At 42.2% G+C, this 27,538-nt stretch overlaps 1 protein-coding gene and 1 long non-coding RNA gene across 2 annotated transcripts in view; one reads left to right on the top strand and one right to left on the bottom strand.

The window, feature by feature from the left end:
* The window catches only part of DNER (delta/notch like EGF repeat containing), a 272,367-nt gene that overhangs the window by 131,571 nt on the left and 113,258 nt on the right, over positions 1-27,538 (bottom strand). The gene's annotated exons all lie outside the window — the stretch shown is intronic.
* Positions 1,682-26,753, top strand: LOC130361467 (uncharacterized). Its single transcript, XR_008891012.1, has 3 exons — positions 1,682-1,901; positions 20,007-20,209; positions 26,123-26,753. It is a non-coding gene; the product is annotated as an uncharacterized LOC130361467 (long non-coding RNA).

Raw genomic sequence — 27,538 nt, 5'->3', positions numbered from 1 at the left:
TGATCACTCTCTTTTGTCACGGACCCTCGACTCTAACATGGCAACCTGCTGCAAAGACATGATGGAAAGCGTGTTAGTATTACTATATTTATTTGTGTTGCTTACAGTGCATTATGTATACTTAACATGAATATTCATGCTATGCATGATAAAACTGGATCTTAAAGGGGTACTCCGCCCCTGGCATCTTATCCCCTATCCAAAGGATAGGGGATAAGATGTTAGATCGCCGCGGTCCCGCTGCTGGGGACCCCGGGGATCGCCGCTGTGGCACCCCGCCATCATTACTGCACAGAGCGAGTTCGCTCTGTGCGTAATGACGGGCGATACAGGGGCCGGAGCAGCGTGACGTCATGGCTCCGCCCCTCAAGACATCACGGCCCGTCCCCTTAATGCAAGTCTATGGCAGGGGGCGTAGCGACCACGCACCCTCCGATAGACTTGTATTTATGGGGGCGGGCCGTGACGTCACGAGGGGCGGAGCCGTGACGTAACGATGCTCCGGCCCCTCTATTGCCCGTCATTACGTGCAGAGCGATCTCGCTCTGCGCAGTAATGATAGCGGGGTGCTGCAACAGCGATCCCCGGGGTCCCCAGCAGAGGGACCCCAGCGATCAGACATCTTATCCCCTATCCTTTGGATAGGGGATAAGATGTCTAGGGGCGGAGTACCCCTTTAATGCTGGCATTGCCTTTAGAGGAAAGAAAGTGTGGTGATAGTTTATATTTTTTCTTCATAATTGTAAAATGCATATTAAACAATGTGTTTTGGGTCTGGAATACAGCATTTGACAAGTAAGGCATCAGTAAATGAGCTTATTGTACTATAATTCTATTATCAATCCCTATCTTGACATACTCTTGATGTTGATGAGCATTAGGCCGATCCAAAAATCAAGTTTTATTCATAGACACAAGTGTCCTGTAGGCATGGCTGTGCCGTTCCTTAACTTGTCTTCCTGCTCCCCTAATTCTCCCCTTTAGTATCGACAAGTATATTTATTAGTATTATCCATGCCTCCAGGACACTTGCGGCTGTAAATACAACTTGTCTTTTAGAGCAATCCAATGCCCAATGCCCATCTGCAGGGGTATGTTTAAAGTTCATTTGCCAGCAGCTATATCTCTGCACCTCTAGTTTCACATGCAAAAAATTGACATACTCTGGCATAACCATTTTTTTATATTGGGATGTGGGTTTGGTAAAAAAAATAAAAATATGCTTACTTACCCTGGTCCCCCCACAGCTCCAGTTATTGCTCCTTCCTGTCCCCTGCTGGTCTCCACTTATTGCTCCTTACAAGGCATGCTGCCTTAACAAGACTGCCTGAACAGCCATTACTGGCTGCAACTGAGCAGGCAGGTCCTGCTGAAATTACACATCTTGGAAGTAGAAATAAGTCAAGACCAGCGGGAAACTGGAAGAAGCCACAGTGGCAGCTGTGGGGGACCAAGGTAGGTAAGTAAAATTTGCTCCAAAGAGAATGGACCTCTATCAGAGACTTAGGCCCAGATTTATCAAACCGTGTGAGAGAAAAAGTGGAGTGATTTCCCCACTGCGACCAATCACAGCTCAGCTTTCACTTTACCAGAGCTCATTAGCTGAGCTGTGATTGGTTGCTGTTGGAAAATCTCTCAGCTTTTTCTCTCACACAGTTTGATAAATCTGGGCCTAAATGCCTACATGCAGTGTGAACAGAAAGTAGTAACTACAGAGCTGACAGGCAGGCAGTATTGATCCCAGTAAAAAGCAGACTTTCACAGATGATAAATACTGGATAATAGTAGTGCTATAAAGCAACCATAGAAAAGATCATAAGAACTCTATTATTTCTTTGAAAATGGCTCTACTCGGAAACCTTGCAGCCTCTGAAAAATCCCTACTTGCTGTGCCAGAAATGGTAAGGAGCAATATTGCAAATCATTTAGAGTTCATTCCTCAAATAAAAGGAAGAAAACCTGTTTACAAGAGAAGCCGGTCTATATGAAAGGCATTTGTCATTCTCGTGCCTACCCATTCTCTCCGCTTGCACCAAGATCCGTCTTCTACCTAATGACTAACATAAATTGTGTCACTGTTCTCCCTCCAGCTGGAGATCCCACAGGAGGTTTTTACTTGTATCTGAAACAAATTACCTCAATCTGTTTCATCGCTTTACGCTCATCCTCCATATCCATAAGTTTTCACAATGCAACTCCTTTCCCTCTACCTTATCTCTTCTGTGCAAGTCAGAACTGTAAAGCAGCGATATTTCATCTGGACAGATAAGCTATACTATATGCAGGCTTTAAACAATAAATTGAGGCACATTGGTGACAAACCTGGACAACCTCCATAACATTAAATGTTCTGCATTCACAAGCTTAGATTCTATAATCCACTGTAAATAAGTGTAACGCTGTTGGATGGAAACCACCAATGAACCATGTGTCCTCGTTCTTACCAGCGTTGGGCGACTTTCTCTGTGCCATGTGTTTGCTGTATTTCCTGGTCTTCTTGCTCTAGTGTGTCTGCTTCTATTTCCATTCTGTCCACTAGGGGCCGCGTGTGAGCACTGCCTGAAACTTATAGGGCTAGCATGCACTCCCTAGTAGTTCCCCTTCCAATCCCTGCAAGGCACTCCCTAAATAAAAAAGCTACACCTGTTGCCTTAGGCCTCAGAAAGATTGTGGATTCCATGTATTGTGCTTTGGAATATTAGCCAAACGTGTCAGTGCCCTCCTCTTTCTTTTTCCCCTAGTGTTGCAGTATAAGATTCTATAAATGTCAATGTCATAGCAACAAGTAAGCAGTGGGGCAGATGCTTTGAGAGTCTGCGAGTCCCCTGCAACATAATAGACCAGCAATGATGTAAGTGACCTGTGCAGGAGCACCAGGATATATCATTGCTCGTTCATGTAGTGCACATAAATCCTATACAGTCAGCTTTCATTCCATACATTGGCAAGTGATGTTATTTGTAGTCAGCCATCATCTGTGCAGTGCAGCGAATAAAAACCTCCTATTGCTATCTGGAAACCACAAGCAAGCTGTTTTGGCAGATTTGCTAGTCATACTTTTTTATCACTCTTTACGTTTTCAGTATATAATGGCATTCTGTTGCAGGTGGTCTGTGGGTCATTCACACCGCTGAAGTGTTGCTCATTTACACATAATATAGGGATGAGTTATTTATATGATAATTATACTGTCTGGATAGGCTCTGTTCCATCAGATGTTCCAGTATTTGTAACAGTAGGAATACTGTTCTTCTTAAGCTATTCTTTCCACAAAATTACTTGTGGAAACCTTTCATGTCCCTTATAAGCACGGATTTGTGGGCATCTGTTCAAAAATTGACCTGTGAGAGCTTCATTATGAGCAGAAGCAGTGACTCTAGTGTGAACGGGGTCTTAACCTGTTCAGGACGTGGGGCATATGCATACGCCCATGGGAATTCCAGTCCCCGTCGCTAGCCGGTTGGGGACCGAACCAGGATGCCTGCTGGAATCATTAGCAGGCATCCCGGAACATCGCCGAGGGGGGTCCTGAAATCCCCCATGTCGGCAATCGCAGAAAATCGCATGTCAATTCAGACACGAGATTTTCTGCTAATCCGGGCTGATCGGGTCTATGGTGACCCGATCACCCGAAAAATAGGGATGATTGGAGTTGTCAGTGACACCCCTGATCATCCTGCAGGATAGGAGCGAGGTCGCAGTGCTGTGATCTCCTCCTATCCCCTGCCATTAGTCAGAACTGAGTTCTGACCAATAGCAGCGCAGGACAGGGGGTTGCCATGGAAACCCCCATTCTGACCACCCCTGGATGTCGGGCAGAACGGGGGGGGGGGGGGGGGAGAAGATGGAGACCGGCACCTTACCTGAAGATGGCGTGGGTACCGAAGATCATCGTGGAGACTGCAGATATCCCAGCTCAGATAGGGAAATGACAGTGGGGGGGAATGAAAGTGAAAGTAAAGCGATCTTTACTGTGGCAACCACTAGTAAGGCCGAACTGCAACTCCCAGCATGCCCAGACAGCCAAAGGCTGTCTGGGCATGCTGTTAGTTGTAGTTTTGCAACATCTGGAGGGTCACAGTTTGGAGACCACTGTTACAGTGGTGCCCAAGCAGTAGCCCTCCAGATGTTGCCAAACTACAACTCTCAGCATGCCTAGACTGCCCAGGCATGCTGGGAGTTGTAGTTCTGCAACATCTGTCCCTTCAGATTTTGCAATTTTCATGACATTTTTGAAAATTGCTGCTCTACTTTGAAGCCCTCTAATTTTTTCAAAAAGTAAAAATATGTCCATTTTATGATGCCAATATAAAGTGGACATATTCTATTTGTGAAGAAAAATAAAATTTATTTGGAATATTCATTTTCCTTACAAGTAGAGAGCTGCAAAGTTCGAAAAATGCTAAATTTTCAAAATTTTCATGAAATTTTGGAATTTTTCACCAAAAAAGAATGCAAGTAACGCAGAAAATGTACCACCAAAATAAAGTAGAATATGTCACGAAAAAACTATCTCAGAATCAGAATATTCAGTAAAAGCGTTTTAGAGATATTAATGCGTAAAGTGACGGTGGTCAGAATTACGATAAAAGGGCACTGAACAGGGGAACGCTACTTGCTGCGTTACCCTGTCCAGCATGCAGATTAATGAACACTGAATCCTGAACAACTGATGAACTTTGGTCATCAGTTGTGGCATTAGTTTTGGCAGATTTAGGCTGAGCAGGACGCTGGACATATCTAAATCCAGTCTTATAAATTTCAAAATAAGACCTTAAAAAAAAAGTCTGTGCCAAATTCCACTGAAATATTTCGCACAGACATTTCCACTGCAGATGTATGCCATTTAAATGAGATTCTTCTGCACTATGCACGCGGCCTGATTTCCGCGGCAGATTTTTCTGCCACAGAAAACCCAATTCCGGTGTCCTCAGAAAGAATAAACTGGTCTATTCTTGCGAATTCCGCACAGAAATGCATTGCCGTCTATGAGATGGCGCATTTCTGAGCGGTCCTAGCGCCCATCAGATCATTCAAATGTGCAGATATGTCTGTCCGTGCTTTCCGGGCAAACATTCTGCACATTTTTGGCCGTGTGAACCCAGCCTTACATTAACCTTCTTACTAATGGTTTACAATTAACAACTATGGTTTTTGCACAACGTAAAGGCAAAGTGAAAAATAGTAGGCCACAGCTTCTGCACATAGAAGACATAGGTGCTCCTGAACAAGGGACAGAACTTCTTTGACGAAAGATCCTCGATGTGCTCTCCTACATCTTAAGGCTATGTTCACATGGCAGAATGTTTACCCAGATAATTTGTGGCGCAGACAGCGGAGGCCAACAGAACATGCTGGAAAGTGCATCGTCTCTATAGATGGCAATGCATTTCCGAGCGGATTCTGCAAAAAGAACTGGCAAATAGATTCTTTCTGTGGAGTCTAAAATCAGAATTTCCACAGCACGGTGCAGCAGAATAACATAGAAAACCATGAGACTTTGCTGCAACAGAATTTTTAAGCAGAATTTCTCCAGGATTCTTCTCTAAAATTTTGCTAAGTGAACATAGACTTACTAAGACAGGGTGTACAAGGCAACTACTAGAAATGTATATGCTTCATGACCTTATGTTCTCATAAATGTCTTTCTCATGTCGTCCAGGTTTACACTGCAAAATCTCTGGACAGAACTTGCGCTGGAGATTCTGCAGGCGATGCTAGAACCGCGTGGACTGAATTGATGTCCCCATAGACTGCAATGCATTTCTGAGTGGATCTGCCGAAAGATCCACTCAGAAATACATTGTTGACTATATGGGGCGGCAATGTAGTCCGCGTGGTCCTAGCAACGCCTGCGGAACCTCTGGAGAAAATTCTATCCATAGATTCCGCATTGTGAACCTGTCCTTATAGTTTGTTCACATGTTCAGGTTTTTAATTGCAATTACTGAATGAGTCAGGGATGGATTTCAAAAGAGAAGATTTACTCTCTTCTCTATATGTGTCCTCCATGTATTCATCTGTTACTGGCTTTGAATTCAATAACTTCAATTAAAAACCTGAACATGTGAACACACTCTTAGCTTGCCTGGAAATCAGCAGTTTAATGCAGATCTGGCTTCTGAGACATCAAGCAGGCAGCTGATATTGCCTGTGTTGTGGCTTACATCTTGACTGCCGAGGTTGGTGCAGGGAATATATAGAATAACATGTTGGCCAGCTCAAAATAGAGAACAATTTATGAACACTTGATTTTTTCAGAAATAATGTACCGTATATACTCGAGTATAAGCCGAGTTTTTCAGCACGATTTTTCGCCCTGAAAACGCCCCCCTCGGCTTATACTCAAGTGAACTCTCCGCCTGTCAATCCCTTCTCAGTGGTTTTGAAACCTCTGGAGGTCCGCAGGTTGAAGACCACTGTGGCCTTCGTCATCATTCAGCCCCCCCCTTTTGTTTTGTACTCATCTCCCCTCGGTGGGAAGTTAGGGTGAGCTGGTCCGGGCCGTCTATGCTGCAGGGACCCTCCGGTGGGGATGGTTAGTCGTTGCGGGCTGCTCATTTTCACCGGGGGGCCATCTTCTCTGCTCCGGGCCCAGCCCCGGACTAGTGACGTTGCCTTGATGACGACGCACAGGGACGTTGCGCATGAATGTCCCTGTGCGTCGTCGTCAAGGCAACGTCACTAGTCCGGTGGCAGGCCCGAAGCGAGGAGAAGAGGGCCTCCGGTGAAAATGGACAGCCCACAACGACTAATCATCCCCACCGGATGGTCCCTGCAGCATAGATGGCCCGGACCAGCTCACCGTAACTTCCCGCCAAGGGGAGGTGAGTACAAAACAAAAGAGGAGGTGAGTACAAAACAAGGGGGGGGGGCTGGATGATGACTAAGGCCGCTGTGGTCTTCAACCTGTGGACCTCCAGAGGCTTCAAAACTACAACTCCCAGCATACCCGGACAGCCGATGGCTGTCCGGGCATGCTGGGAGTTATAGTTTTGCTAAATCTGGAGATCCGCAGGTTGAAGACCACTGATGAAGGGATTGACAGGTGGTGATGATGAAGGGGGGGGGGGATGATGCCGGGGGTCTGGATGATTACATGGGGGGGATGATGTATTTCCCACGCTAGTCTTATAGTCGAGTCAATAACTTTTCCTGGGTTTTTGGGGTGAAATTAGGGGCCTCAGCTTATATTCAGGTCGGCTTATACTCGAGTATATACGGTAATCTATATTAATCATCATTTGAAGGATTTTTAGTAAGGGGTAAACCATTCCATTAGAACAGTGTTTTACAAAATAAACCCTTTACAAAATAAAGCCTTTGCTTTGAATGACTTCAGCATATCTGCACCTATGAGAAACCAGTGATCTGTGTAAAAGATCAGTGTGTGCAGTGTTAGAGGTCCCTATGGGAGCTATAACACTGCAATAAAAAAGTGAATGAATATCATTTAACTCCTCCCCTATTAAAAGTTTGAATCACCCCCCTTTTCCCATAAAAAAAAAACACAGTGTAAATAAAAATAAAAATAAACATATATGGTATCACCATGTGCGGAAATGTCAGAGTTATAAAAATATATCGTTAATTCAACTGCTCGGTCAATGGCGTATGCGCAAAAAAATTCCAAAGTCCAAAATAGTGCATTTTTGGTCACTTTTTATATCATTTAAAAATGAATAAAAAGCGATCAATAAGTCCTATCAATTCAAAAATGGTAACGTTAAAAACTTCAGATCACGGCGCAAAAAATGAGCCCTCAAACCGCCTCAAAATAAAAAAGTTATAGGGGTCAGAAGATGACAATTTTAAACGTATTAATTTTCCTGCATGTAGTTATGATTTTTTCCAGAAGTACGACAAAATCAAACCTATATAAGTAGGGTATCATTTTAACCGTATGGACCTACAGAATAAAGATACGGTGTCATTTTTACCGAAAAATGTACTACGTAGAAACGGAAGCCCCCAAAAGTTACAAAACGGCGTTCTTTTTTTTCTATTTTGTCGCACAATGATTTTTTTTTTCCGTTTCACCGTAGATTTTTGGGCAAAATGACTGATGTCATTACAAAGTAGAATTGGTGGCGCAAAAAATAAGCAATCATATGGATTTTTAGGTGCAAAATTGAAAGAGTTATGATTTTTTAAAGGCAAGGAGCAAAAAACGAAAATGCAAAAACGGAAAACCCCCCGGTCCTTAAGGGGTTAAATATTGAGACACTGTATGGTGAGATAGATCCTTACCCTGTTCAGTGCTGAATTGGTGAGCAATTCTAGCTGCAGTGTTGAAACGATTACCCATGGAGTTTCTCTGTATTACCCTGTATTCTTTTGCATTTGTTGTTCGAGGGCGACCAGCCTTCTTGGGGGACATGAATGAGTTTGTGATGTTGTAAAGATGCAATATTCTAGAAATCACAGACTTGGAATGACCAACTTCTCTTGCTATGGCTGATAGGGTTACCCCTTTGTCCTTTCTCTGGACAACCTGCTGCCGGAGGGTTTCAGTCACTTCGGAATGGCACACCATTTTTGCAAAGTCAGTGAAAACTGGAAAGTTAGAAGGCCAGTTAAATAGCGCTTGTCAGATCATTACGGAAATTAGCACCAGTTGCCAGATTAAAACCAATAACTTGCAGGTATCTAAAAGTGTTCTCTAATTTTGATCAGTGTTCTTTTTCAATTATCTCATTTACATTTCTATTCTGTGCTTTAGAATAAATACAATTTATGAAATAAGCTTAAAATACTGCTATATTACTCATGTTAAGATATATTCATATAGGACTACACTATGACCTTGAAATTTAGGAAATTGTGTGTTGTTCTCTAATTTTGATCTGCAGTGCATATTGAATTAATACTGAGTCTGCGTTCGCCAGAGGTTGTTCATTATTATAGGCTCCTGAGAAGCCGACCCTTCTCGATGACATTCATATGTCCTAAAAGTAAACAGGGACACATCTTTACAAGGGTTGGAGCTTTGTTTTCCTGATACAGAGCTCCATATCCTTGGCATCATTTCACACTGTTAAGTCACATAACTCCGGCTGCCTGCAGCCATCACTATTGGGAGCTCACTGAATACTAATGAATTCAATTCCGACTATCATTATAAATGTATACGTGGCAGTGCTGGCATGTGGCAGAGTGGGCTTTATTTGGCAGGACCCTGATTGCCTCTCCTGAGCTGTTATGATATTAGCTGGCCACAAAGCCATAAGAACTTTAGTGTGGCGGCTCATTTATTGAGCAATATTATTTCAGCATTCAAAACTAAAGCTTAATTAAATACATCTCAAGTATTTCCATTTGACAGCTCTGACCTTATTCCAATTACATTTGTTCATGCCATATAGCAGTTAGAGAGATTAAACAAATAAAAATGTGCCCATCTATTGAAAGACTAATCCCTGAAAGAAAATGAAATCTAGTTTTTGTATTCATGCTCTTATTTTGTCTCGCTGTAATGCAGTCTGTGGCAGACCAGAAATACATTTGTTGTACCCATCAATTTCTATAGTAAAACATTACTGTGATGGCCCAGTGCAAGCTGTACCAGCAGCTATCTCGAACCTATTCTGCTGGCTGAGCTATTATAGGGTTTGCTGGACCATAACCTGTATGCCCAAATTGCTGAAGGCAGTTTTCTTGCATTGCAAGAGAGAAGATTCTAGTCATATGTACAGCTCCTAGCCAATAGATGCAGGAGATATCCCAACTCTACCCATTCTAGCCTTGTAATAGGTGGTTTTAGTTTTCTCTAGTGAGTTGTGTCTACTCTTGACCAGAGTCAGGAGAGTACATTTTGTTCTGCATCTACTGTGACACTTATCAGAAGACCATTCGGGGTCAGCCCACATTGCATAGTGCCCTCTTGATAGTACTTTCTGTTGGGACCCCCTTCCATCCCACATAGTGTACTAACATATAGTGTGCAAATACCCATACCGTGTCTAATTAGAAGACCCCTTGGAAATTGTATGCTTCATGCATGGCACTGCTGGCACACTACAATTATTAGGAGGGCACTGTATAGCAATAACTCAAATGAAATCGGGATTGGAGACGTGCACAGCAATATGTTATTAATGCGACTGCTGCCTTCCCCACATATCGGAGACCTGAAGGATTATGTAAGTCATCTCTAACCCGCTTTCCTTTTCTTTCTCTCTCTTGGTTCGGGATTTAACTTCAATGTGTATTAAGCTCCATTTTAATGTTCTAATCTATATCATGCTGCGTTAAACTTGGTTCTGTGTGTATAGTTTTAGCACCCGCTCATATATCTGTCATTGGGCTCTATCCACTAATTGTTTTTCAAGTTTATTTCTTCAACTAAAATGCCCATTAAGTTACACTCAGCCATTCTAGTAAGGCGCCTCAGGATTCCTTTATGATCTGTGTTTGTGACAATCTGCAGGCATAATGGCTTTATATTCTGGCCAAGTACAATACAGGCATAGCTGTGGGGCAGAATAGCTCGGATGGAATAACAAATCTGTGATGTAGTCAAGTAAAGAAATATTATTTATTATGTTTGCTCATCTTGTCACAGAAAATATCTGAAGAAGGTGGCAACACACAAGCAACAGTTATCTCTTACTGAAAGGAGGGTATGCAGATGGAAACCACACAGATATTCTGTCTGGAATGTTTTTTTATTAACTGTTAATAGCCGGATGCAGAACAAGGTCTGCTCATTAATGGCCACAAGATTATGCTAAAAAACAGCTTGCAAAACTGCGCGACCAATAACAGTCAGGAGAAGACCACTGGTAACAGCATGTCTGCACAGTTCTCAACTGCATTTCCTGCTGCACATCAGTTACCTGGCATCAGTACCCTACTTCTACACTTTATGTTAATCATAAACTGGTAAAGTAAATACTGTACTAAAGGTGTACTCTACTTCTTTAAGAGTAGGTGTTTTTTCATGCTGCGGATGTGCCAACAGCAGTCACAGAGGGACTGCAGAGAGAGCTCTCGGCTGCGGCCAGGTGGCTCTGTGTGTCTGCTCGTAGTGGAGAAATTCCCTCTGTGACTGACGTCTGATCATCCACAGTGTGAAATACGCTGTGGATGCGCCTGTGTGACCCTGCCCTTAAACATATCCCCTAACCGCAGGGAAGAGAATAGGTGTCTGATTGGGGGGGGGGGGGATGGGCGGTTCCAACCTCTGGATCTCCAGAAAGGATTGAGCACATGCCCATAGAGAATGCAAAGAGCACATGCCCACACGGGGAGTGGGTCCCGTTCTGAAGACCACCGGGGTTCCCCCCCACACCCACAATTAGGGGTGATGTTTTAAATTAGTGGAGCACCACTGTAAGACTAGTATTTCATTTAAAATGCAACCTATTGAAAACTTGCTGGCCACACAGTCTCCACATAAGCAAGCTACTGGGCTATCTTTTAAAGACCCAATAAGAGTGACTAAAGAGGCAGCCAAGCATATACACTCCATGCATTTGGTGTACGGGACTATGATTATAGCGGTCCATAGTCCCGCTCGGACCCTTCCATCAATCAGATACAGATACCTATTTTCTTAGAACTTTGCATTGTGCTGTTCCTCTGTCATTCCTCCTGGAGTTCTATGTATAAATTGCCAACTGGTTCTTACCATTACCCTTGACAATGGGAGGCACCACAGCACAGTCTGAAAGGCAACATTCATATGTTTAGAATTTCATAGGGATGTAGGCTTGGATTCCACCCCTGAATCCTTAAAGGGGTATTCCGCTCCTAGACATCTTGTCCCCTATCCATCTTATCCCTGTTCCGGATGACTGGTGATGCGGGCGAAGGCTTGTGACTGCCATTACGCCCTCTCTTATAGACTTACATTGAGCGGCCTGGCCGTGACCATGATGTCAGGAGCCTCCAACGCTGCACCCGACACTCTAAACAAATGCCGGGTGCAGCAGGGAGATTGCGAGGGTCCCTAGCAGCGGGACCCCCGAGATCAGACATCTTTTCTTTTTACTGTAATTTTTATTAAAGAGTTTTTCAACATACAAATTAAAATATATAAATATACAAATAACAGCATGGAGGGATAGGCCCGATAGTTAGCAAAACAGAACACAAATACCTGGCTAACAAAAGGCAGCTACAGCGAGTCAGGAAGGATATATAAACACAAACAAAAGCATCCAACACCTCAGCACCAGGACAGTATGATCAGTATCTTAGCCATAGAAGCCTGGGAGGGCACACCTCCATCTAACAATATAATCGGTTAAAGTGCCCGAAGGGCTGCAAACATAAAAAGGAAAAAAAAAAGGGGAAGGAGGAGTGGGACAGAAAGGGACCACAAAGACAATCACAAAACAGACCACAAAGTCGAGGGGGAGATGGAAAAGGGATCAGAAGGAAAAAGAGGGAAAAGAGATGGAGATAGATAGATCAAGGTGGCTGACGGTCAGAGAAGCGGTCCCAAGGTTCCCAAACTGCAAGAAAGGAGGGAACAGAGTTGTTCAAAGAGGCCGTGAGGGATTCCAAGGAGCGGATCTCACGGATATGGGCCAACAGGTCAGACTCAGAGGGAGGAAGAGTCCTCTTCCAACATTTAGCTATTAGGGTCTTAGCGGTCAAAGCACTTTGCATAAAAAGCTTGAAGTTTTTTTTTAGATAAAGCAGGGTGGGAAAGGTGGAGAAGGTATATTCGGGGATCTAGAGGGACCGGGACACCCAAAGTATCAGAGATCAATCGCTCAACCATCCTCCAGTAATCCCCTATAAGAGGACAGGACCAGAAGATATGGAACACTGTACCCAAACACACTCCACAATGCCAGCACTGAGGAGGGATGGATGGGTTCAGTCTATTTAAGAGCTCAGGGGTGTGATGCCAACCCATAATCATTTTGTACTGAGTTTCTTTATAGGTTTTGCAGATAGAAGCCTTCGAAGCCCTCTTCCAAATCACACGCCACTAAGGTAGGGTAATGGCAGTACCAAGGGCTGTCTCCCAACAGCTCATGTATTGGTGAGTTGGGGGATCCCCATCTGGAGGATGGAGGAGGTAGGAGTATATGTTGGAGAGAAGACCCTGCGCCTGAGGTCCACCACAGCACAACCGTTCAAACCCAGTAGGGAGATCAGACATCTTATCCCCTATCCTTTGGATAGGGGATAAGATGTCTAGGGGCTGAGTACCCCTTTAACAAGTCCACTAAGTGAATGGGGTCTTTTTTTACCCTATTATATTCACTGGAAAAAAATCCCAGTAATTAATACATTTCCAGGAGGAATAATGGAGTTTCAAGGAAAAAAGCTCCAAAATTGTTATGTTTAGTTTCATATATCAACTTTACTTAAACTGCAAACACATCAAGGTTCAGCCATAGATCGTGGGCAGAATTGTTATTTTATTGTAAATATTAACAGACACATCAGGAGAGGTGACAGGTCTTTTGTAACTGCAGGGGTTGGCTACAAAAGTGAAAACACAAAGAATAGGATGTCATGATGTCAATCCCTATCTAAAATCAAGATACCAAGGGGAACAAAGCCTGAGCAAAAGATCTTTCAAGGTTAGGAGGTGTCTGAATTGGAGCTTTGCTAAATCAGACAGGGACCAGACAAGGTTTTTTAGGGTAAGTTAAGAGATGTACAAAATACAGCTTGCAGTTTTGAATAAGAAACCTATAGAGAAAAACTGACACTGCCCCCCCCCCCCAAATTCTATTTAAACACCACAAACAAAGATGCAACATATGAAGATACAGGGCATTCGGAAAGTCTTTAGACTCTAACTTTTTTCATATTGAGGTCCAGAGCTCTCTGGATCAGGTTTTCATTAAGAATATCTCTGGGCATAACTTTATTTTGCTTTCTTTTAACCCTGACCAGTCTCCCTGTCCCATCCACTGAACCCCCCCTCCCAGCATGATGCCGCCACCATGCCTCAATGTTGGGATGGTATTGGATAGTTTAAGAGCAGTGCCTGCTTTCCTCCAGAAATGACACGTAGAATAGAGACCAGAGTTTAATTTTGGTTATGTTAGACCAGAGAATCTTGTTTTCTTACAGTCTGATAGTCCTTTAGGTGCTTTTTTTGAAAATTCCAGGCTACTTTTATGTGTCTTTTACTGAGGAGAGGCTTCGTTCTTGCCACTCTGCCATATGGCCTAGATTGTGGAGGCTGCAGTGATGGTTGACCTTTCCGAAGTTTCTCTCATCTGCGCACAGGATCTTTCGAGCTCAGTCAGAGTTAATGATTACCTCTCTTACCAAGACCCTTCCCTTCCCAATACTTAGTTTGGTGGGGTGGCCAGCTCTAGGAAGGAAAGTTCTGGTTATTCCAACATTCTTTATGGAGGCCACTGTGCTCTTAGGAACTTTCCATGCAGCAGACATTTTTTTGTTCATTCTCTAGATCTATGCCTCCACACAATCCTGTCTCTGAGCTCTGCAGGCAGTTCTTTCTATCTCATGGCTTGGTTTTTGTTCTCATATGTATTGTCAGCTGTAAGACCTTATATAGACAGGGCTGTGTCTTTCTATTCCAGCATAAATGGCACTCGTACAGCAAAATATGTGTTCCAAGACTTTAACACTTTACTTCCAATACTTCTTCATACAAAGATACTTTCATACAGGAATAGTGTACTTGAACACAATGCAATATCACCCAGTGCATACTCGCTGATACACGGTCACAGCATTACAACAGACTTCTTCGGCTCCAGCCGGAGCTCCACGTGGAAATGTCCATTAGTGCTGTGTACCTTGCTTTCTTCTGAGACCAGCGTTAGAGGCTCAACAGCCAGTGAACTTGATTGGCGACGTTTCAAGATTACTCCCTTTCTCAAGCCTCACGTGAATTACCCACCACCACATTATATAGACCTCAGTATCGTGAGAATTCATATCTAAAAGTTAAAACCATTTTAAAATAAATAAAGTGGTAGATGGTACATCCACAAAAATCCTACATCGGAACAGTATTTATAAGAATACATTAAAATTGCAATATTCATTAATACCATTCGGGGTCATAGCATTTAACTTGGTAATCCAAAATATCTCCCTTTTCAGTAACCTATTTTTTTTTTTTTAATCTCTACACCTCTTGTTCGATTTATTTCTTCTAATACCATCCATTTTAAATCACAAACTTGATGTTGGTTCTGTACAAAATGCCTAGCCACACTCATTTCCCAATATTTAGAATTTTCTTTTTCCTGTACACTCTTTTTTGTCATATTCCTAATTGTACTTTTATGCTCATTGATATGAACTTTAATGGATCTGGCAGTTTGCCCAATACATATCTTACCACAAGGGCATTTGATAAGATATATTACTTGCTTGGTGTCACATGTAAACCATCCATGTATGGGAATTTTCGTTCCCCTCATCAGGTGAGTTACTGTGTCACCTTTTATGATTCCATTACAGTTTTGACATGAACCACATGGAAATGTACATTTTTTCTTAGCTTTTAAAAACATTTGTTTCGATACACGTTTCTTTTTTTATGTCCGATCTTACAACATATCACCGATCGATTTACCTCTTCTGTAAACGAACTTAGGTTTTTCTTTAAATAACATACCGTATTTAGGATCTGCTTTTAGCATCCCCCAGTACTTAGAAATTACTTTATCCACTCGCTGTTTACGTGGATGGCTATTTGCAAAAGATTGTAAAGAAATTATCATATTGTTTGGGAGACACTTACGATTTTTTTGGATAGGATACAAGAATGGGAGGTCACTAAAGAAATGTGGCTATGTACCATGGACATAAAAAGCCTTTATACAAATATACCATCAGAAGAGGGAATGCAGGCTATTAGGGAGGAATTGATGAAAGACAGTGATCTTGATAATAGGAAAATTTGTTTCCTTATGGACTTGCTGGAGCTGGTGTTAAATAAACATTATTTTCATTTTGGGGAGGAGTTCTTTATGCAGCAACAAGGAACTTCGATGGGGTCCCCAGTGGCCCCCAGTGTAGCAAATATTTTTATGAACAAATTTGAAAGCCATCATGTCTCAGCAAGCCATTAAGTAAACACGTTAAAGTTTGGCTCCGATTCGTGGACGACGTGTTTATGCTGTGGTTTGGCACGTGTCCCAAATTGGAGGAATATGTCCGATATCTTAACAACTGTCACCGATTGATCGAGTTTACCTGTGAGAGTAGTATGTAGGAAATACACTACTTGAATGTACGGGTTATAAAAAATGATGAGAGAATTGAAACCTCCCTGTTTTCTAAGGAAACAGATCGTAATAATCTACTCCATAGAAACAGTGGACATGCTCCACAAGTGTTTAAGGGTATACCTAAAGGTCAGATGGTAAGAGCGAAGAGAATTTGCAGTACCCAAGAGGAATTTAAAAATAATCAAAAGAAGTTAGTAAAGAAATTTACACTAGAGGGTAAATAAAAAATCTGTAGAAGATGCTGGGAAGGTGGTAGGTGAAATACCAAGAGAGGAATTAAGAATGAGAAAAGAGAATAAAAAAAGGAAGAAAAATGTAAATGTATTTTTTTCTGTCTTTGACGGACACTCAAAGATGGTTAAAAAAGTAATTTCTAAGTATTGGGGGATGCTAAAAGCAGATCCTAAATACGGTATGTTATTTAAGGAAAAACCTAAGTTTGCTTACAGAAGAGGTAAATCGATCGGTGATATGTTGGTAAGATCGGACATAAAAAAGAATTGTGTATCGAAACAAACGTTTTTAAAAACTAAGAAAAATGGTACATTTCCATGTAGTTCATGTCAAAACTGTAATTGAATCATAAAAGGTGACACAGTAACTCACCCGATGAGGGGAACGAAAATTCCCATACATGAATGGTTTACATGTGACACCAAGCAAGTAATATATCTTATCAAATGCCCTTGTGGTAAGATATATATTGGGCAAACTGCCAGATCCATTAAAGTTCGTATCAATGAGCATAAAAGTACAATTAGGAATATGACAAAAAAGAGTGTACAGGAAAAAGAAAATTCTAAATATTGGGAAACGAGTGTGGCTAGGCATTTTGTACAGAACCAACATTAAGTTTGTGATTTAAAATGGATGGTATTAGAATAAATAAATGGAACAAGAGGTATAGAGATAAAAAATAGGTTACTGAAAAGGGAGGTATTTTGGATTACCAAGTTAAATGCTATGACCCCGAATGGTATTAATGAATATTGCAATTTTAATGTATTCTTATACATACTGTTCCGATGTATGATTTTTGTGGATGTACCATCTACCACTTTATTTATTTTATAATGGCTTTAACTTTTAGATATTAATTCTCGTGAGACTGAGGTCTATATAATGTGGTAGTGGGTTACTCACGTCAGGCTTGAGAAAGGGAGTAATCCTGAAACGTCGCCAATCAAGCTTACCGGCTGGTGAGCCTCTAACGCTGGTCTCAGAAGAAAGCAAGGTACACAGCACTAATGGACATTTCCACATGGAGCTCCGGCTGGAGCCGAAGAAGTCTGTTGTAATGCTGTGACCGCGTATCGGCGAGTATGCACTGGGTGATATTGCATTGTGTTCAAGTACACTATTCCTGTATGAAAGTATCTTTGTATGAAGAAGTATTGGAAGTAAAGTGTTAAAGTCTTGGAACACATATTTTGTTGTACGAGTACCATTTATGCTGGACTGGTTATACACTGAGTAGCGTGGAAACTCAGGTGCACTACGTTACACCCATGTGTTAAAGTACAACCAGAACTTGTTCACACTGTGTTATTCTATATCATGTCCAATCAGCTGAATTTACCACAGGAGATGATAAATTTCAAGTGTCATAGCAAAGGATCAGAATACTTACGTCCTTGCAACAATGTTTGAAATTCTCTTTCCACTTTGTCATTTTGACATATTAAATGCAGAATGCTGGGGGAAAAATTTTTTGACCTTAGCACAAGGCTGCAACATATCAAAATGTGGAAAAAGTTTAAACTTTCCAAAAGCATTGTATTTTACAATGTAAGCGTTTTAACTCCAGAATGAATCAACATGAATAACTCTGCAAAACACTGTGCATGAGACTCATAGTCCTATTTATGTATGTGCTAAATACCTTTTCACATTCCCCTAATGCTATACTTATACCTACATGCTAATTGTCTATGTATGCATGCTGTGCAGTGGAATTGCTCTCTAAATGGAACCTGTCACCAGGATAATGTTATTTCTCTATGATGTTATATCAAAGGGAAAATAATGGCTCTCCTTCTGTGTAAATACAGCTGGAGTGGCCCTGACGATATTCAACTCATAAAAAGGAAAAGAAAACAGGCTTAAAGGGTACTCTGGGATAGAATTTTTTTTGCCATGCTTCCCAGAATGGTGACAAAAAAAACTGGCCTTACCTCCGGTGGCTCACCCGGTATTCTGCTCCCTGGTCCTGAGGTTGGACCCTGAGATCAGACACATATCCCCTATACAAATTGGCTTAGTATTCAGTGCATCAGTTGTATAGGGTCTAGCGCCTACTCATTTCTGCAGTCCGGATGATGACTACTTAAAACAGGGTACACAAAAAGTTTGCAAGAGCAATGAAAATTGGCTACGAGAATGTCACCCAAAAGGAAATTTTACATGCAAAAAATTGCAACTACTGCCAATATAATTTAGCAAAGAGAAACTTTGTGTTGGGAGTAGGGATCAACCGATATCGTTTTTTTAGGGCCGATACCGATAATCGGTGCAGGTTAGGGCCGATAGCCGATAACTTATACCGATATTCCGGTATAAGTTATCGGCTATTTAACCCCCTGCGACACCGCTGCAGGTCATTGATTTAAAGCGGGCACTTTAAATCAATTATCTGCAGTGGCTTTTGCGGGGCCATAGGCCGCAGCCGCCACCCGCTTCTCTCCCACTACCTGTCAGGGTGGTCCGGGCCATCCTTCCTTCCTTCCTGTAGTGTCCGGGGGCGTTCCGGGTGGAGGGTGAACCGGTCAGGGCTGTCCTTCTTCTCCAGCGGTCATCTTCTCCACTCCGGGCAGGCTCCGGCCTAGTACGCTGCATAGACGCCGCTGCGCAGTGACGCCCGTGCGCAGCGACGCACCTGACGTCACGGCGTAGCGGCGTCTATGCAGCGTACTAGGCCGGAGCCTGCCCGGAGTGGAGAAGATGACCGCCGGAGAAGAAGGACAGCCCGGACCGGTTCACTCTTCACCCGGAACGCCCCCGGACAATACAGGAAGGAAGGATGGATGGCCCGGACCACCCCCATTACGGGTAAGTTAAATTTTTTTATTGACTCGGAGGGTGGGGGAGGGGCCCGACCGGTATAGCGCTATGGGCAAAAATCCATACCGGTATACCGCCCAGCATCACGGGGGGGGTGGAACGCGGTGCGGTGGGTCGGTGCGCCGGGGCGGGGGTGGCGGTGCGGTGGGGGCGGTGCGGCGGGCATTATCGGCTTATTGGCAAGGTAATTGCCGATACCGATAATGCCCAAAATCGTGATTATCGGCCGATAATATCGGCCATACCGATAATCGGTCGATCCCTAGTTGGGAGGTGTTGATATTTTTCTTAACCATTTCATTACTTGTCAATCTACTTACATTGTCTACTACATTATTTGCCCGTGCAAATTTTATTACATTGGAGAAAAGAAAAGAAAATTGTTTATACGTATAAGAGAACATCTATATTCTCTTAAAACAAGAAAAGGATCTCCTCGTTTTGTCTCACATATGATTGAACATAGAGGCAATACAGAAGGTCTAAAATTTGCATGTCTAGAACGTAATGACAGAGCACGAGAGGGTATTGACCATCATACATACTTGTTACATCGCGAAGCGTTGTGGATAATTAAACTTGATGCCATGGGCCCCCTGGGACTCAATGAACGTAATGATTTATCAGCATTCTTGTGAGTCTTTTATGTGCTTCCTTTCTACTGTAGTTTTAATTCTTTTATCATGATGTTATGTATGTTTTTATTTTTATGTCTTGTGATGTATGACACTTTTCATTTCCGTCTGTTCCATGTAGATAAGTGCTACAACCACAGGGAGGAGATGCACACACTTGGCCGGAAGAAGAGTCTGATGACGCAAAATTAGTTGCCATCTAGTGGTGTGCACCTGCGTCCTGAGAGCGGCCGCTCTCACTCCCCACTTTTTGGAACTGCAGTTTCATTGTTTGCTGTTTATTCAAATGGAATAAACGTTCTTCGCTATTGGATCTCCTGGATGGTGAGTGTGATTTCTTGCTTCCCTTTTCACATGCATTGTGTAGGGTCCAGTGCCTACTCATTTCTGCAGTCCAGATGGGGGAGCGCTGCTTTCCCCAATCAACATGTCCGGCGATCCGGTGTCCCAACAGGCCAGCCCAATGACTCCTTAGTAATGTGCAATTTCCACAGACAGCAATGCATTTCCAAGCAGAATCCGCTAAAAAAATTGACCTGTCAATTCTCTCTGCTAAGGCCATAATTTGAATTTATGCACAGATGTTTCCAGCACGGAAATTCTGGAGTGTGCATGGTGCAACAGAACCTCATTGAAAACAATGGGACTCTACTGCAACGGAATTTCCGAGTGGATTTTTCGCCGATTCTGCTCGGAAATTCCACCATCTGAACGAGGCCTATGAATTTAATAACTAGGTGTTACCATTCCTCTTGTCAAATGCTATGTCCCTACATATTCTGACACTGTCTAAACTTCACTGACGGACTGTGCAGTGGCACACCCTGCTGACAGGGAGAATAGTAACAACCAATTGTATTCAGTGAGTATTTATAGATTTACAAGAGGAATAACAGAGGTATAGAACAATGCAGAGAAAAGAAAACTTATTTCATAGATAGGAGAGCTGACCATTACTCTCCAAATGATAATTCTATATCCCTTAATCTGCCACAAGATAGATTTATACAGCAACCATTTAACTCATTGTTTCCTAATCCATGGCTCTCCTGCTGTTGCAAAACTAAAACTCCCAGCATGCCCTGCAAGCCAAGTTGTAGTATTGTAACAGCTGGAGAGCAAAAGGTTGGGAATAAAGGTGTAACTGAATAATGGATCAATATGCATCTCCCTCTAGTGGTAACAGACAAAAGTCAGCCATGGTTTCTCCTAATTGGGCCTGGAGGGGAGCTCCAGGACCCCCAAGTGTTGTGAGTTGCATATAATATGTGAGTAGCATGCACCATTGTACCAAGATAAACTTTCCCTCTTTTCTATTATCTCAAGTCTTTGACACATTTTTTTCAAAGCCAAAGCCAAAAAATGGGAGGTTTTTAGTCTATTCTTTATACATGCCCTTCATTTGGAGTCTTTGGCTTGTAAAACTGCATCGTAACCTGAAAACACACACCCTAACACTATTGATAAATTTGTCCCAGTATGAAGCTATGTAAACTTCTGTAAACACACAAAAAAACAGCAGCGAAAAGTAATACTGTTTTTTTTTGCAGTGAGTGAACATGGCCTTAATCTAAAAGGATAATTTACGATGGGGTCACTGTAAAAGCCATGTACATTAGAAGGAGCAGTAATACTTATATTAGGTTCCACATATAACAGGTTGCCATTTAATGATGAATAAATCCTATTATTATATTGGTGTACATTGTTGGTTCGTAGGATAGACTGTGGCATGGAACCTGCCCTCTTGGGATGAAAACACACAATCGGGTTGTGTTGCAGCTGCATCATAGTTTTCAATACTGCAATTAATCTCTCCCATTACTTACTAATGGAAACTGACGTAATACAGTTAGGAACTGTAATACAACTTCAACGCAACATGATCGTGCGTCCTCACCCTTAGCAGATGCCCCTTATAGCTGTGCAAGAAAACAGATCTCCAAGCTAAGGCATACTATAAGATACAGAAATGCACAATGGAAATATATGCATTAAAGATGCTTTCCAAAAAAATAAACCTCCATTTACTACACTTATTTAACTGGAACCATTTAAAAAGAAGGTTCCCGTGTCTGGATATTACTGTTACATACTTGTTACGGCACTGCTGTAGCAATACTTCCAGGTCGCTAAGTTGCAGAACAGAACTTCACCAATTAGAACCACCTTTTTTGGTTCTATAATGCTTCACTGTACTCAGATGCCTCCAGGACTTATGTTAGGGCAAGATAGGAAGGATGGACAACTACACATTCATATAGAAATGATTAGATAGTAAAGACAAAGACAAAATAAGCAGCAGGCCAAAAGAAAAACCTGCCTAAACCAGGACAGATAGCACAAACACATTGAATGGCTAAAACAATATCTACTACAGAGATAAATGGTCCTTGGGAGGACACAAGCCATGCCAACAACCAGATACAACTAAATTCCAACGGTGATCCATTTGTTCAGCAAAAAAAAAATCAAAGCTGCTGCCAGCAACTAGAGTAAAATGACAAGGCAGAAAATGATGACATGACAGGTGTTGGCCACCAAGCATAACAGCCCCCCGGATTTCTTCTAATTCCCTTTCAGAATGTCCACCTCTTGCATCAGATCTGGTGGTCACCCATGCTCAGTAGCTTAGTAGCCTGAATCCTGTTGTTCACTGATGGAGATGAGATTCCTGCTATTGTATAAGCAGATAAAAAGAATCAGCACTAAAAGAAGTTCCTATTCACCACCACAAAACATGAATGTTCTAAGAAAGAATCAAAAGCACATTAGGAGGCAGCATAACTAATGTATAAGAGCAATACCTAGATACAATGGATTTTTTTTTTATCCAAATGAAAACTTTTTTTTTGGATCTTATTAAGTAAATGAATATTTTATCATGGGACAACCTCTGAAGCGATAGGAAGAAGAATTATGAAGGTAATACAGTGAATGATGGGGATCCACAAGGGAGATTTAACTTAAATGTCCTCTGTAAGAATTATGGAGCCAAAGATAATCCTAGCTGCTGAGTTTAGGATGGACATGAAATATTACGGATATAAAACTGTCAGGCATAAACCACTGCTTATTTCAAGTAGAAAAGAGGAAAGAATTAGAGGAAAGCCCGGCATAATACTCAGCACACAGTCCACAGCGGCTATTTCCAGCCCAACAATAGCTATCAGGATAAATGTAGCTGTTGAGATCACAAGCTGGGAATAATGAGATATATGTAAAACAGTCATTTGTGTGCTACAATAAACAGAATGTGTTGAGAAGATATGAGCTTATAGTACAGGCTGAATGTAAAGATGAGGCACAGATTTGGGGCTATTCTGGGATCGCTCTGTTTTGAATATTGTTCTCTCTTTGCATAATTGCTTTTTGTGTCTCTTTTTCGTTCACTTGCTGTTTGCTGGCAGCTGTGATGTGGGCAGTAAAGGCAAAAACAGAACAATCTGCTTAAAGAGCACCTGTCATGAAATGGATGCATGTTAAAATGGACATTTACAAGATCCAGCCGTGTCTCTTAACCAATGAACAATGTCAAAAGTGTGTGGTTCTGCTAACTTGACAAAAGTGGCTGGGGGACTGCAATACTCTCACATTGTACCATCCTGACAATCGCTTTCTCTAGCATGAGGTGAATAGAGGCCTTTAAATAAAATGAACTTAAAGGGTTAAGTCAGCAGGTACTAAGTGCAGACACCATTGATAAATGCATTCTCTAAAGGGTGTCCAGTCTATGGGTCTATTCACATGGCAGAATTTCCGCTTGTAGAATTCCACCTCAAATTAAAACACATAGACTTCTATGGGATTCCGCACTCCCATTCACACTTCTGAATTGCCGCTTGCGGAATTCCGAACTGTGAATGGGAGTACAGAATCCCATAGAAGTCCATGGGCTTTAATTTGAGATGGAATTCCACAAGCGGAAATTTTGCCATGTGAATAGAACCTATCAGTAACTCTAGGCCAGTCATATTCCCAAAAGCACTCTGAGTGATTCTTACTTGCCCAGGTTGGCTGATAGACAGGGCTCCCATGATGTTGTACCATCCCAATAACAGAGTTGGCAAAGTTGTAGGATGGCAGAAGACAGAGGCAAAGTTGTAGAAAGTAAAAACAGACCATAAAAAATAAGTCCCTATCGAGTTGATCCATCTCAACTTAACCCATACCTGCTACAGTCCATTTCAGCATATACCAAACATGTTTAATGGTGTTACAGTCCAGTGAGTTTGGGGGCCAGAGAAGTGTGGAGAATACATTGTTGTGTTCCTCCAACCATTCCCTAGTGATCCAAGCCCGATGACATAGAGCATTATTTTGTTGAAAGATGGCACTGTGGTTGGGCATGACTTCCTGAACATATGGATGCAGAAGGTCAGCTAACAGGTTCCTACAATATTCACCATTCAAGCAATGTGGTATGATGATAACCAATAATCCTAGGTCATTACAGAAAAATGCTACACAGACCAAGGCACATGTCAACTGCAAGGTATATGGCTTCATGCTATTTACACCAGATGTGGACCGGTCTATCTGTTTGGTTCAGCAGGAAAGAAGAGACACACCAGATGACCTTCTGCCATGTTTCAAGGTCCACAGATGTCTTTCCTTGGCTTATGAGAGGCCGTTATTGTAATGATAGTCTCTCACTATTAAACCTCAAGATAAGTCAAGGTTTGCTGCATGGTTATTGTGGAAATTTGTCTACCTTACCATTGTTCTACTGTTGGGTTAATTGGTTCACTGTGGTACATCATTGCTGAGATACCAAACATGCTTCTTGGGTGAACTACATATATTGCTTTGCCACTGTGATCTTTTTTTTTTTTTAGTCTGTCCATGGTTCATCTAGTCTTGGTACACACTTATACTTTGAGAACAGCTAGTGTAGCTGTTTATGAAACGTTTATGGAAGTAAGTTCGGCACTCATACCCACGAGTAGATAAGGCAGGTCACAATTAAGTAAAAAAAACTCTCGGCACTCACGATTTCTTGAAGAATGCTTTTCTTATTTATTCACACATGGAAAGTAATCACATAAGCATTACACAGACAAGGAAAAGTATTCTTCAAGAAATCGTGAGTGCCAACATTTTTTTTTACATAACATCTGTTACGAAATACTGGCACCACACCTACGACCTCCAACAATTTGCCTGTGGTCCATAACACTGAGGTCACCACATTTACCCATGACTGGTAAACGTGGACTTCTGTTAAAGGGGTACTCCAGTGGAAAACATTTTTTTTTTTTTTTTTTTAATCAACTGGTGACAGAAAGTTACACAGATTTGTAAATTACTTCTATTAAAAAATCTTAATCCTTCCAGTACTTATCAGATGCTGTACAATACAGAGGAAGTTCTTTTCTGTCTGTCCACGGTGCTCTCTGCTTACACCTCTGTCCATGTCAGGAACTGTCCAGAGCAAGAAAGGTTTGCTATGAGAAATTGTTCCTGTTCTGGACAGTTCCTGACATAGACAGAGGTGCCAGCAGGGAGCACCGCGGACAGACAGAAAATAAATTCAAAAAGAAATGAACTGACTCTGTGTTATACAGCAGCTGATAAGTACTGGAAGGATTAAGATTTTTTAAATAGAAGTAATTTACAAATCTGTTTAACTTTTTGGCACCAATTGATTTAAAGAAAAAATGTTTTTCATCGGAGTACCCCATTAACGGCTCATCCTGACCCACCAAGCAGTATCGCATTATTGGTCCCAACATGTCAGGCGCCAGCTGTTCCTAATGCAGGGATTGTTCAATATTAGTTAAAAAAAAAGTTAATTATCCTTCACAAGCTACCATAAAATACTACTAGCATCATAGAGTGCCCAATAACATGCCTGTGCACTATCCAACAGAACTATCATTTAGTGCAGTAATAATCTATAATTCCCAAATATTATCACCATGATATACATGTTTGAGTGCCAAAAATAATATGGTCTATATGGTCTAATGTACCATTTGCCCCAATGGAGGGCATGTATAGCCTTCCATCTCTTTGTACCCAGAAGGTTATTCCATCTTGTAGATGCCCCTTTTTTAAGCGGGCATTGTGCCCATAACAAGGACAATTTAATTTAAGATAATGCCTTCCTACACCCAGAAATCCTCAGCACTTAGCATATTTCAAGCTCCAAAGGGGTCACTGTAAGCAATGGTAATAAAGGACTAGGCTCTGTTCCTATCTGTGTTGTGAATTATGTTTTTTATTCCATCATAGGAGGAGAGAAATTGAATTCAAGCTGTGATGGATCTGTCAAGCAGCTGACATCAGCGGTGCCCAACAGACCCCAATGGTTTATAATGGGGCCCTTCAGTTTCTGTCATAGTGTCCCTTGTTTTCATGCGAAGACTTTCACTTCATGCTGCACTATTCTTCCAGTCCGATTCAACAGAATCAAATCTGTAACAGAGTCTCAGAATGGAGCCGCCAACGCAGATTTGATCAGAGCTTTAATCTTATAACCTGATATCATTTTGTATTGTTGGTTTTCTTTATGTTTTGCAGAGTATGTTGTTTGCTACAACGATAAAATACAAGAACAGCTCAAATAGGAACATAATAAATAAAATCATAGGACCTAGAAACATTTACGTGCATTTTCAGTTTTCCACCCTGACTCTAAATCTGTTATAAGCAGAAAATAAGTAAATTCTTCATGTACCGGTGGCAGAGAAACGCCCGCTGCCTTGAACGCAAGGGAGCCAATTACTGTGCCATTTCCACGGGTGGTCGAGAAAGAATTTTACATGCTTTTTCCTTGAAACTCACAAGGTTCTGCTACCTAAACAGCTTCCATTTTTCAAAGTGAACATTTTATGATGTAGTCTACAAATGCTATAATTCTAAGTGCTGCTGTGGTATTATGGAAAATGTAATCTTGGCCAATAACTGAGTTATAAGCGGTATCTTTCAATATAAAATAAACACTGTATTGTATATGTGAAATAATTCAGGCCCTGAATTACCCACAAGGAAGTGCAGATGGCTGTCCGGGCATGCCGGGAGTTGTAGTTTTGCAACATCTGGAGGTCCGCAGGTTGAAGACCACTGGTATAGGAGGTAATACTCATGTGTCCCCGCCGCTCCAGACCCGCCACCGCTGCCCTGGATGTCGCCCTCCACCGCTGTTGCCGTGTCCCCGGGGTGTCCCCCTTGCTCCGGAACGTCTCTGCTGCCCGGTATCCTCGCTCTCCGTTGCCGCCATCATGTCGCTACGCACGCCGCTCCTATTGGATGACAGGGCGACTTGCGCGACGACGTGATGACAACGATGGAGAGCGCCGGCCATGCAGGGGATCCCGGCACGGAGCAGACACCGAGGAGGCAGGTAAGGTCCCTCCCGGTGCAGCCGGGTTAGTGTCACTTTCGCTTCAGACGCGGCGGTCAGCTTTGATCGCCGCGTCTGAAGGGTTAAGACAGGGTATCACCGCGATTGGTGATGTCCTGTATTAGCCGCGGGTCCTGGCCGTTGATGGCCACAGGGACCACCACGATAGGTGTGTGTATTCGCCGTATAAGACGCACCAACTTTTCCCCCCCAGTTTTGGAGAAGAAAAAGTGCGTCTTATACGGCGAAAAATACGGTACACATAAAAATTTAAACAAAGTCCCAGCCCATCCTCCCTATTTTGT

The sequence above is a fragment of the Hyla sarda genome, chromosome 3, assembly GCF_029499605.1.
Source record: "Hyla sarda isolate aHylSar1 chromosome 3, aHylSar1.hap1, whole genome shotgun sequence".
Taxonomy (NCBI): Eukaryota; Metazoa; Chordata; class Amphibia; order Anura; family Hylidae; genus Hyla; species Hyla sarda.
Note: the sequence above shows the minus strand (reverse complement) of the source record. Positions and strands in the feature narration are given on the sequence as shown.